This window comes from Cryptomeria japonica, unplaced genomic scaffold, assembly GCF_030272615.1.
Source record: "Cryptomeria japonica unplaced genomic scaffold, Sugi_1.0 HiC_scaffold_519, whole genome shotgun sequence".
NCBI classification, from domain to species: domain Eukaryota; kingdom Viridiplantae; phylum Streptophyta; class Pinopsida; order Cupressales; family Cupressaceae; genus Cryptomeria; species Cryptomeria japonica.
This window is the reverse complement of record NW_026729333.1, coordinates 40,555-52,500: the sequence shown is the minus strand read 5'-3', so window position 1 is coordinate 52,500 and position 11,946 is coordinate 40,555. Positions and strand designations below refer to the sequence as shown.

The 11,946-nt window shown below is 63.1% G+C and overlaps 2 non-coding genes across 2 annotated transcripts; both read right to left on the bottom strand.

The window, feature by feature from the left end:
• Nucleotides 1-3,891: 3,891 nt before the first annotated feature.
• On the bottom strand, nt 3,892-4,010 carry LOC131872120 (5S ribosomal RNA). Its single transcript, XR_009370300.1, has one exon. It is a non-coding gene; the product is annotated as a 5S ribosomal RNA (ribosomal RNA).
• Nucleotides 4,011-11,827: 7,817 nt separating this feature from the next.
• Nucleotides 11,828-11,946, bottom strand: LOC131872109 (5S ribosomal RNA). The gene has a single exon (XR_009370289.1). It is a non-coding gene; the product is annotated as a 5S ribosomal RNA (ribosomal RNA).

Genomic DNA, 11,946 nt, shown 5'->3' with positions numbered 1-11,946 from the left:
TTGGTGCGCACAACTTGCCTGGGCTGCGCACCAGGAAGGGCTCAAGATGGCACCCGCGTTCCGTTTTTTTCACTATCTTTCAGAACGGAAATTTTAAAATCTCGTTTTTTTTTGCCTTTTCTGGAAATTAGTGAAGGCAGCGCATCAAAGGTGCGCAACGCTGGTGCGAACCTGGGAGCGCTCCGATGTGTGCTCCAAGGTGCGGCGTGCACGAAGTCGGACCCCGGTTTGCCCCGGGTGCGCACCTCGCGTGCACCTTGGTGCGCACACCTTGGCTGGGTTGCGCGCCCTGGTGGGCACCATGGTGCGCACCAAGGAGCGCTCCGAAGTGTGCTCCAAGGTGCGGCGTGCACGAAGTCGGAGCCCGGTTTGCCCCGGGTGCGCACCTCGCGTGCACCTTCGCCGCGGTGGGCACCATGGCGTGCACGAAGTCGGAGCCCGGTTTGCCCCGGGTGCGCACCTCGCGTGCACCTTCGCCGGGGTGGGCACCTTGGTGTGCAGACCTTGGCTGGGTTGCGCGCCCTGGTGGGCACCATGGTGCGCACCAAGGAGCGCTCCGAAGTGTGCTCCAAGGTGCGGCCTGCACGAAGTCGGAGCCCGGTTTGCCCCGGGTGTGCACCTCGGGTGGGCACCTTGGTGCGCATGCCTTGCCTGGGCTGCGCACCAGGGCGGGCTCAAGATGGCACCCGCGTTCCTTTTTTTTCACTATCTTTCAAAACGGAAATTTTAAAATCTCATTTTTTTTTGCCTTTTTCTGGAAATTAGTGAAGGCAGCGCATCAAAGGTGCGCACCTCGCTGCCCACCACGGTGCGCAACGCCGGTGGGCACCCGGGAGTGCTTCGAAGTGTGCTCCAAGGTGCTGCGTGCACGTTGTCGGAGCCCGGTTTGCCCCGGGTGCGCACCTCGCGTGCACCTTCGTCGGGGTGGGCACCTTGGCTGGGTTTGCCCCGGCTGCGCTCCGAAGCGGGGTTATTGGAGCGCCGCCTCTTTTTTTGTCGGAGCGTTTGGTGGGGTTTCTCGCATTGGCTCTTCCGAGGCCCGGTTGCCACCCTGGCGCGCACGAAGTCGGAAGTAGGGTTAATTGCCCGGGTGCGCACCTTTGCCAGGGTGGGCACCTTACCTGGGCTGCGCACCAGGGCGGGCTCAAGATGGCACGCGCGTTCCGTTTTTTTCACTATCTTTCAAAACGGAAATTTTAAAATCTCCTTTTTTTTTTGCCTTTTCTGGAAATTAGTGAAGGCAGCGCATCAAAGGTGCGCACCTCGCTGCCCACCTTGGTGTGCTCTGAGGTGCGCACCCGGGAGCGCTACGAAGTGTGCTCCAAGGTGCGGCGTGCACGTTGTCGGAGCCCGGTTTGCCCCGGGTGCGCACCTCGCCTGCACCTTGGCCGGGGTGGGCACCTTGGCTGGGTTTGCCCAGGGTGCGCTCCGAAGCGGGGTTACTGGAGCGCCCCCTCTTTTTTTGTCAGAGCGTTTGGTGGGGTTTCTCGCATTGGCTCTTCCCAGGCCCGGTTGTTGGGTGCGCTCCCACCCTGGCGCGCGCGAAGTTGGAAGTTGGGTTAATTGCCCGGGCGCGCACCTTCGCCAGGGTGGGCACCTTGGTGCGCACACCTTGGCTGGGCTGCGCACCAGGGCGGGCTCAAGATGGCACCAGCATTCCCTTTTTCTCACTATCTTTCAAAACGGAAATTTTAAAATCTCGTTTTTTTTTTGCCTTTTATGGAAATTAGTGAAGGCATCGCATCAAAGGTGCGCACCTCGCTGCCCACCTTGGTGTGCTCCGAGGTGCCCACCACGGTGCGCAACGCCGGTGCGAACCCGGGAGCGCCCCGATGTGTGCTCCAAGGTGCGGCGTGCACGAAGTCGGACCCCGGTTTGCCCCGGGTGCGCACCTCGCGTGCACCTTGGTGCGCACACCTTGGCTGGGTTGCGCGGCCTGGTGGGCACCATGGTGCGCACCAAGGAGCGCTCCGAAGTGTGCTCCAAGGTGCGGCGTGCACGAAGTCGGAGCCCGGTTTGCCCCGGGTACGCACCTCGCGTGCACCTTCGCCGGGGTGGGCACCTCGGCTGGGTTGCGCGCCCTGGTGCGCACCAAGGAGCGCTCCGAAGTGTGCTCCAAGGTGCGGCGTGCACGAAGTCGGAGCCCGGTTTGCCCCGGGTGCGCACCTCGCGTGCACCTTCGGCGGGGTTGCGCGCCCTGGTGGGCACCATGGTGCGCACCAAGGAGCGCTCCGAAGTGTGCTCCAAGGTGCGGCGTGCACGAAGTCGGAGCCCGGTTTGCCCCGGGTGCGCACCTCGCGTGCACCTTCGGCGGGGTTGCGCGCCCTGGTGGGCACCATGGTGCGCACCAAGGAGCGCTCCGAAGTGTGCTCCAAGGTGCGGCGTGCACGAAGTCGGAGCCCGGTTTGCCCCGGGTGCGCACCTCGCGTGCACCTTCGCCGCGGTGGGCACCATGGCGTGCACGAAGTCGGAGCCCGGTTTGCCCCGGGTGCGCACCTCGCGTGCACCTTCGCCGGGGTGGGCACCTCGGCTGGGTTGCGCGCCCTGGTGCGCACCAAGGAGCGCTCCGAAGTGTGCTCCAAGGTGCGGCGTGCACGAAGTCGGAGCCCGGTTTGCCCCGGGTGCGCACCTCGCGTGCACCTTCGCCAGGGTGGGCACCTCGGTGCGCACACCTTCTCAATGTTTTCTTGCCTTTTCTGGAAATTGGTGAAGGCAGCGCATCAAAGGTGCGCACCTCGGTGTGCTCCGAGGTGCGAACCCGAGAGCGCTCCGAGGTGCCCACGAAGTCGAAAGTCGGGTTAATTGCATTGTTTTCCCCGGGTGCGCTCCGAGGTGCGCAACATCGGCGCGCACCAAGGAGGGCTCCGAAGTGTGCTCCAAGGTGCGCACGATGGCGTGCACCTCTGGTGCGCACGATTCGGAGCTCGGTTTGACCGGGGTGCGCACACCTTGGCTGGGTTGCGCACCTTTTGTGCGCTCCAAGGTGCGCACGAAGTCGGAGCTCGGTTTGCCCCGGGTGCGCACCTTCGCCAGGGTGCGCACCTTGATGCGCACGCCTTGGCTGGGCTGCGCACCTTGGTGGGCGCCATGGTGCGCACCTTTCGTGCGCTCCAAGGTGCGCACGAAGTCGGAGCTCGGTTTGCCCCGGGTGCGCACCTTGGTGGGCGCCATGGTGCACTCCGAGGTGCCCAAGATTGGTGCGCACCAAGGAGCGCTCCGAAGTGCGCTCCAAGGTGCGCGCGAAGTCGAAAGTTGGGTTAATTGTCCGGTTTGCCTCGGGTGCGCACCTTGCGTGCACCTTCGCCAGGGTGGGCGCCTTGGTGCGCACACCTTGGCTGGGCTGCGCACACCTTGGCACCCGCGTTTCCTTCATTTTAAATTTTTTTTTTTTACAATCTCTCAAGTGGGAAATTCTATAATCTCAACTTTTTTTGCCTTTTCAGGAAACTTTTGAATGGAGCGCATCATTGGTGCGCTCCGAAGTGTGCTCCAAAGCTCTCTCCAGCTGCGTGCACCTGCCCCGGCCGCGCACCCGGCCCCGCCCAGCTTCGCTCACCTGTCCCGGGCGTCTGGTGCGGAACCTTAGAGTAAGAAACATCACCGTGCACCTTGGCCAACGTGCGCGACTCGACCGAGCGCGCACTGGCCGAGGTGCACACCGATTTCACCTGGGTGCGCGCGCAGCACCTCGGGCGCACCGGGGTGCGCGCACAACGCCCGGGTTGCACCGTGGCCTGTGTGCTCGGGGCGCCTCGGGTGCGCGCTCGGTGTCGCCCCCGCGCGCGCGGTAGTGCGGGCAGCGCACCCCGGCCCGGCCCGGCCCCGACGAGAACGCAAACGGGCAAAAGGTTTATTCAAATAGCATTGCGATGCCCGGCGAAAAACTAAAAAAGGGTGCAACACCGGGACTTCCCGGGAGGTCACCCATCACAGTACTACTCCGGCCCAAGCGCGCTTAACTGCGGAGTTCTGATGGGATCCGGTGCACTAACGCTGGTATGATCGCACCCGTTATGAGCTTGTCGCAGTGTGTACTTAGCAAACCGCGACCCACGTGCGAATCCACCCCGGCCACCCACCCCCGTCGAGGTGCACACCCTCCCTCGCGAAGTGCGCCCCGTTCGCCAAGTGTGAGCCCTGCCCGGGTGCGCGCACCTTGCTAGGGCGTCGGGTGTGCACCCGGCCCGGCCTACGTGCGTGCACCTGTAGGGGGCGTCGTGTGCGTGCAGTGTCCCGTCTGCAACGCGGTGCCCACACACCACCTCGGGCGCAACGACCTGCGCTCACATGTGGGCCGAGTGCACCTTGGTGCATGTTCGGGGCGCCTCGGGTGCACGCTCGATCTTGCCCCGGTGCACCAAGGCGCTCGGTTTGCCCCGGGTGCGCACTTGGTGCAAGGTGGGCACCCAAAATAGGGATCAAGCACCAAAACACAAGTTTCGGGATGCAAAATGGGACCCAAGGACCACAAATGCGTTCCAAGACCCATGATGGGTCCACGAGAACAAAAATGTGTTCCGAGACTTAATAAACAAATATTGGGTTTTAGGAGAAGAAACATGCTCTGATGCCCAAAACGAGAATCGACCCCGAAAAGGCCACAGGCCAAAAGTGGGATGCGAGACAAAAAAAAATGGGACCCGAGGACCAAAATTGGGTTCCCAGGTCGAAGACAGGGCAACCGGACAAGAAACGACCTCTAAGGCTCGAAATGAGTCCCGACGACTAAAACTTGACAAGAAGCACCCATCAGGCACCCAACTCGACACCCATGGGATGCCGACCCACCCGGGCTTCCACCTAGCACACCTTGGCACCCACCCACCCTCGCACCCAACCTCGCACCCAACTTAGCACCTTTGAACCCACATTGGCACTCACCCTGACCCTGGCACCTTGGAACCCACATTGGCACTCACCTTGACCCTGGCACCCACCTTTGCACTCACCTTGGGACCCACCCTGGCTCCCACCTCGGCACCCACCCAGACACCCACCTTGGTTCCTTGGCACCCACCTTGGATCCTTGGCACCCACCCCGACACCCACCTTGGCACGCAACTTGGCTACTTGCCACCCACCTTGGCTCCTTGACGCCCACCCCGACAACCACCCCGTGACCTACCCTGGCTAGGGTTGGTGCACACCCACCCTGGTGCCCACCTTGGCACCCACCCTATGACCCACCTTGGCACGCACCTTAGTACCCACCCCGTTACCCACCCTAGGACCCACCCCGTGACCCACCTTGGCCAGGGTGGGTGCCTTGGTGCGCACAACTTGCCTGGGCTGCACACCAGGGCGGGCTCAAGATGGCACCCGCGTTCCGTTTTTTTCACTATCTTTCAAAACGGAAATTTTAAAATCTCATTTTTTTCTTTTTTTTGCCTTTTCTGGAAATTAGTGAAGGCAGCGCATCAAAGGTGCGCAATGCTGGTGCGAACCCGGGAGCGCTCCGATGTGTGCTCCAAGGTGCGGCGTGCACGAAGTCCGAGCCCGGTTTGCCCCGGGTGCGCACCTCGCGTGCACCTTCGCCGGGGTGAGCACCTTGGCTGGGTTGCGCGCCCTGGTGCGTACCAAGGAGCGCTCTGAAGTGTGCTCCAAGGTGCGGCGTGCACGAAGTCGGAGCCCGGTTTGCCCCGGGTGTGCACCTCGGGTGCGCACCTCGCGTGCACCTTCGCTGCGGTGGGCACCTTGGCTGGGTTGCGCGCCTTGGTGGGCACCATGCAGTGCACGAAGTCGGAGCCCGGTTTGCCCCGGGCGCGCACCTCCGCCAGGGTGGGCACCTTGGTGCGCACAACTTGCCTGGGCTGCGCATCAGGAAGGGCTCAAGATGGCACCCGCGTTCCGTTTTTTTCACTATCTTTCAGAACGGAAATTTTAAAATATCGTTTTTTTTTGCCTTTTCTGGAAATTAGTGAAGGCAGCGCATCAAAGGTGCGCAACGCTGGTGCGAACCTGGGAGCGCTCCGATGTGTGCTCCAAGGTGCGGCGTGCACGAAGTCGGAGCCCGGTTTGCCTCGGGTGCGCCCTGGTGGGCACCATGGTGCGCACCAAGGAGCGCTCCGAAGTGTGCTCCAAGGTGCGGCCTGCACGAAGTCGGAGCCCGGTTTGCCCCGGGTGTGCACCTCGGGTGGGCACCTTGGTGCGCATGCCTTGCCTGGGCTGCGCACCAGGGCGGGCTCAAGATGGCACCCGCGTTCCTTTTTTTTCACTATCTTTCAAAACGGAAATTTTAAAATCTCATTTTTTTTTGCCTTTTTCTGGAAATTAGTGAAGGCAGCGCATCAAAGGTGCGCACCTCGCTGCCCACCACGGTGCGCAACGCCGGTGGGCACCCGGGAGTGCTTCGAAGTGTGCTCCAAGGTGCTGCGTGCACGTTGTCGGAGCCCGGTTTGCCCCGGGTGCGCACCTCGCGTGCACCTTCGTCGGGGTGGGCACCTTGGCTTGGTTTGCCCCGGCTGCGCTCCGAAGCGGGGTTATTGGAGCGCCGCCTCTTTTTTTGTCGGAGCGTTTGGTGGGGTTTCTCGCATTGGCTCTTCCGAGGCCCGGTTGCCACCCTGGCGCGCACGAAGTCGGAAGTAGGGTTAATTGCCCGGGTGCGCACCTTTGCCAGGGTGGCACCTTACCTGGGCTGCGCACCAGGGCGGGCTCAAGATGGCACGCGCGTTCCGTTTTTTTCACTATCTTTCAAAACGGAAATTTTAAAATCTCCTTTTTTTTTTGCCTTTTCTGGAAATTAGTGAAGGCAGCGCATCAAAGGTGCGCACCTCGCTGCCCACCTTGGTGTGCTCTGAGGTGCGCACCCGGGAGCGCTACGAAGTGTGCTCCAAGGTGCGGCGTGCACGTTGTCGGAGCCCGGTTTGCCCCGGGTGCGCACCTCGCCTGCACCTTGGCCGGGGTGGGCACCTTGGCTGGGTTTGCCCAGGGTGCGCTCCGAAGCGGGGTTACTGGAGCGCCCCCTCTTTTTTTGTCAGAGAGTTTGGTGGGGTTTCTCGCATTGGCTCTTCCCAGGCCCGGTTGTTGGGTGCGCTCCCACCCTGGCGCGCGCGAAGTTGGAAGTTGGGTTAATTGCCCGGGCGCGCACCTTCGCCAGGGTGGGCACCTTGGTGCGCAAACCTTGGCTGGGCTGCGCACCAGGGCGGGCTCAAGATGGCACCAGCATTCCCTTTTTCTCACTATCTTTCAAAACGGAAATTTTAAAATCTCGTTTTTTTTTTGCCTTTTATGGAAATTAGTGAAGGCATCGCATCAAAGGTGCGCACCTCGCTGCCCACCTTGGTGTGCTCCGAGGTGCCCACCACGGTGCGCAACGCCGGTGCGAACCCGGGAGCGCCCCGATGTGTGCTCCAAGGTGCGGCGTGCACGAAGTCGGACCCCGGTTTGCCCCGGGTGCGCACCTCGCGTGCACCTTGGTGCGCACACCTTGGCTGGGTTGCGCGGCCTGGTGGGCACCATGGTGCGCACCAAGGAGCGCTCCGAAGTGTGCTCCAAGGTGCGGCGTGCACGAAGTCGGAGCCCGGTTTGCCCCGGGTGCGCACCTTCGCCGCGGTGGGCACCATGGCGTGCACGAAGTCGGAGCCCGGTTTGCCCCGGGTGCGCACCTCGCGTGCACCTTCGCCGGGGTGGGCACCTCGGCTGGGTTGCGCGCCCTGGTGCGCACCAAGGAGCGCTCTGAAGTGTGCTCCAAGGTGCGGCGTGCACGAAGTCGGAGCCCGGTTTGCCCCGGGTGTGCACCTCGGGTGCGCACCTCGCGTGCACCTTCGCTGCGGTGGGCACCTTGGCTGGGTTGCGCGCCTTGGTGGGCACCATGCAGTGCACGAAGTCGGAGCCCGGATTGCCCCGGGCGCGCACCTCCGCCAGGGTGGGCACCTTGGTGCGCACAACTTGCCTGGGCTGCGCACCAGGAAGGGCTCAAGATGGCACCCGCGTTCCGTTTTTTTCACTATCTTTCAGAACGGAAATTTTAAAATCTCGTTTTTTTTTGCCTTTTCTGGAAATTAGTGAAGGCAGCGCATCAAAGGTGCGCAACGCTGGTGCGAACCTGGGAGCGCTCCGATGTGTGCTCCAAGGTGCGGCGTGCACGAAGTCGGACCCCGGTTTGCCCCGGGTGCGCACCTCGCGTGCACCTTGGTGCGCACACCTTGGCTGGGTTGCGCGCCCTGGTGGGCACCATGGTGCGCACCAAGGAGCGCTCCGAAGTGTGCTCCAAGGTGCGGCGTGCACGAAGTCGGAGCCCGGTTTGCCCCGGGTGCGCACCTCGCGTGCACCTTCGCCGCGGTGGGCACCATGGCGTGCACGAAGTCGGAGCCCGGTTTGCCCCGGGTGCGCACCTCGCGTGCACCTTCGCCGGGGTGGGCACCTTGGTGTGCAGACCTTGGCTGGGTTGCGCGCCCTGGTGGGCACCATGGTGCGCACCAAGGAGCGCTCCGAAGTGTGCTCCAAGGTGCGGCCTGCACGAAGTCGGAGCCCGGTTTGCCCCGGGTGTGCACCTCGGGTGGGCACCTTGGTGCGCATGCCTTGCCTGGGCTGCGCACCAGGGCGGGCTCAAGATGGCACCCGCGTTCCTTTTTTTTCACTATCTTTCAAAACGGAAATTTTAAAATCTCATTTTTTTTTGCCTTTTTCTGGAAATTAGTGAAGGCAGCGCATCAAAGGTGCGCACCTCGCTGCCCACCACGGTGCGCAACGCCGGTGGGCACCCGGGAGTGCTTCGAAGTGTGCTCCAAGGTGCTGCGTGCACGTTGTCGGAGCCCGGTTTGCCCCGGGTGCGCACCTCGCGTGCACCTTCGTCGGGGTGGGCACCTTGGCTGGGTTTGCCCCGGCTGCGCTCCGAAGCGGGGTTATTGGAGCGCCGCCTCTTTTTTTGTCGGAGCGTTTGGTGGGGTTTCTCGCATTGGCTCTTCCGAGGCCCGGTTGCCACCCTGGCGCGCACGAAGTCGGAAGTAGGGTTAATTGCCCGGGTGCGCACCTTTGCCAGGGTGGGCACCTTACCTGGGCTGCGCACCAGGGCGGGCTCAAGATGGCACGCGCGTTCCGTTTTTTTCACTATCTTTCAAAACGGAAATTTTAAAATCTCCTTTTTTTTTTGCCTTTTCTGGAAATTAGTGAAGGCAGCGCATCAAAGGTGCGCACCTCGCTGCCCACCTTGGTGTGCTCTGAGGTGCGCACCCGGGAGCGCTACGAAGTGTGCTCCAAGGTGCGGCGTGCACGTTGTCGGAGCCCGGTTTGCCCCGGGTGCGCACCTCGCCTGCACCTTGGCCGGGGTGGGCACCTTGGCTGGGTTTGCCCAGGGTGCGCTCCGAAGCGGGGTTACTGGAGCGCCCCCTCTTTTTTTGTCAGAGCGTTTGGTGGGGTTTCTCGCATTGGCTCTTCCCAGGCCCGGTTGTTGGGTGCGCTCCCACCCTGGCGCGCGCGAAGTTGGAAGTTGGATTAATTGCCCGGGCGCGCACCTTCGCCAGGGTGGGCACCTTGGTGCGCACACCTTGGCTGGGCTGCGCACCAGGGCGGGCTCAAGATGGCACCAGCATTCCCTTTTTCTCACTATCTTTCAAAACGGAAATTTTAAAATCTCGTTTTTTTTTTGCCTTTTATGGAAATTAGTGAAGGCATCGCATCAAAGGTGCGCACCTCGCTGCCCACCTTGGTGTGCTCCGAGGTGCCCACCACGGTGCGCAACGCCGGTGCGAACCCGGGAGCGCCCCGATGTGTGCTCCAAGGTGCGGCGTGCACGAAGTCGGACCCCGGTTTGCCCCGGGTGCGCACCTCGCGTGCACCTTGGTGCGCACACCTTGGCTGGGTTGCGCGGCCTGGTGGGCACCATGGTGCGCACCAAGGAGCGCTCCGAAGTGTGCTCCAAGGTGCGGCGTGCACGAAGTCGGAGCCCGGTTTGCCCCGGGTACGCACCTCGCGTGCACCTTCGCCGGGGTGGGCACCTCGGCTGGGTTGCGCGCCCTGGTGCGCACCAAGGAGCGCTCCGAAGTGTGCTCCAAGGTGCGGCGTGCACGAAGTCGGAGCCCGGTTTGCCCCGGGTGCGCACCTTCGCCGCGGTGCGCACCATGGCGTGCACGAAGTCGGAGCCCGGTTTGCCCCGGGTGCGCACCTCGCGTGCACCTTCGGCGGGGTTGCGCGCCCTGGTGGGCACCATGGTGCGCACCAAGGAGCGCTCCGAAGTGTGCTCCAAGGTGCGGCGTGCACGAAGTCGGAGCCCGGTTTGCCCCGGGTGCGCACCTCGCGTGCACCTTCGGCGGGGTTGCGCGCCCTGGTGGGCACCATGGTGCGCACCAAGGAGCGCTCCGAAGTGTGCTCCAAGGTGCGGCGTGCACGAAGTCGGAGCCCGGTTTGCCCCGGGTGCGCACCTCGCGTGCACCTTCGCCGCGGTGGGCACCATGGCGTGCACGAAGTCGGAGCCCGGTTTGCCCCGGGTGCGCACCTCGCGTGCACCTTCGCCGGGGTGGGCACCTCGGCTGGGTTGCGCGCCCTGGTGCGCACCAAGGAGCGCTCCGAAGTGTGCTCCAAGGTGCGGCGTGCACGAAGTCGGAGCCCGGTTTGCCCCGGGTGCGCACCTCGCGTGCACCTTCGCCAGGGTGGGCACCTCGGTGCGCACACCTTCTCAATGTTTTCTTGCCTTTTCTGGAAATTGGTGAAGGCAGCGCATCAAAGGTGCGCACCTCGGTGTGCTCCGAGGTGCGAACCCGAGAGCGCTCCGAGGTGCCCACGAAGTCGAAAGTCGGGTTAATTGCATTGTTTTCCCCGGGTGCGCTCCGAGGTGCGCAACATCGGCGCGCACCAAGGAGGGCTCCGAAGTGTGCTCCAAGGTGCGCACGATGGCGTGCACCTCTGGTGCGCACGATTCGGAGCTCGGTTTGACCGGGGTGCGCACACCTTGGCTGGGTTGCGCACCTTTTGTGCGCTCCAAGGTGCGCACGAAGTCGGAGCTCGGTTTGCCCCGGGTGCGCACCTTCGCCAGGGTGCGCACCTTGATGCGCACGCCTTGGCTGGGCTGCGCACCTTGGTGGGCGCCATGGTGCGCACCTTTCGTGCGCTCCAAGGTGCGCACGAAGTCGGAGCTCGGTTTGCCCCGGGTGCGCACCTTGGTGGGCGCCATGGTGCACTCCGAGGTGCCCAAGATTGGTGCGCACCAAGGAGCGCTCCGAAGTGCGCTCCAAGGTGCGCGCGAAGTCGAAAGTTGGGTTAATTGTCCGGTTTGCCTCGGGTGCGCACCTTGCGTGCACCTTCGCCAGGGTGGGCGCCTTGGTGCGCACACCTTGGCTGGGCTGCGCACACCTTGGCACCCGCGTTTCCTTCATTTTAAATTTTTTTTTTTTACAATCTCTCAAGTGGGAAATTCTATAATCTCAACTTTTTTTGCCTTTTCAGGAAACTTTTGAATGGAGCGCATCATTGGTGCGCTCCGAAGTGTGCTCCAAAGCTCTCTCCAGCTGCGTGCACCTGCCCCGGCCGCGCACCCGGCCCCGCCCAGCTTCGCTCACCTGTCCCGGGCGTCTGGTGCGGAACCTTAGAGTAAGAAACATCACCGTGCACCTTGGCCAACGTGCGCGACTCGACCGAGCGCGCACTGGCCGAGGTGCACACCGATTTCACCTGGGTGCGCGCGCAGCACCTCGGGCGCACCGGGGTGCGCGCACAACGCCCGGGTTGCACCGTGGCCTGTGTGCTCGGGGTGCCTCGGGTGCGCGCTCGGTGTCGCCCCCGCGCGCGCGGTAGTGCGGGCAGCGCACCCCGGCCCGGCCCGGCCCCGACGAGAACGCAAACGGGCAAAAGGTTTATTCAAATAGCATTGCGACGCCCGGCGAAAAACTAAAAAAGGGTGCAACACCGGGACTTCCCGGGAGGTCACCCATCCCAGTACTACTCCGGCCCAAGCGCGCTTAACTGCGGAGTTCTGATGGGATCCGGTGCACTAATGCTGGTATGATCGCACCC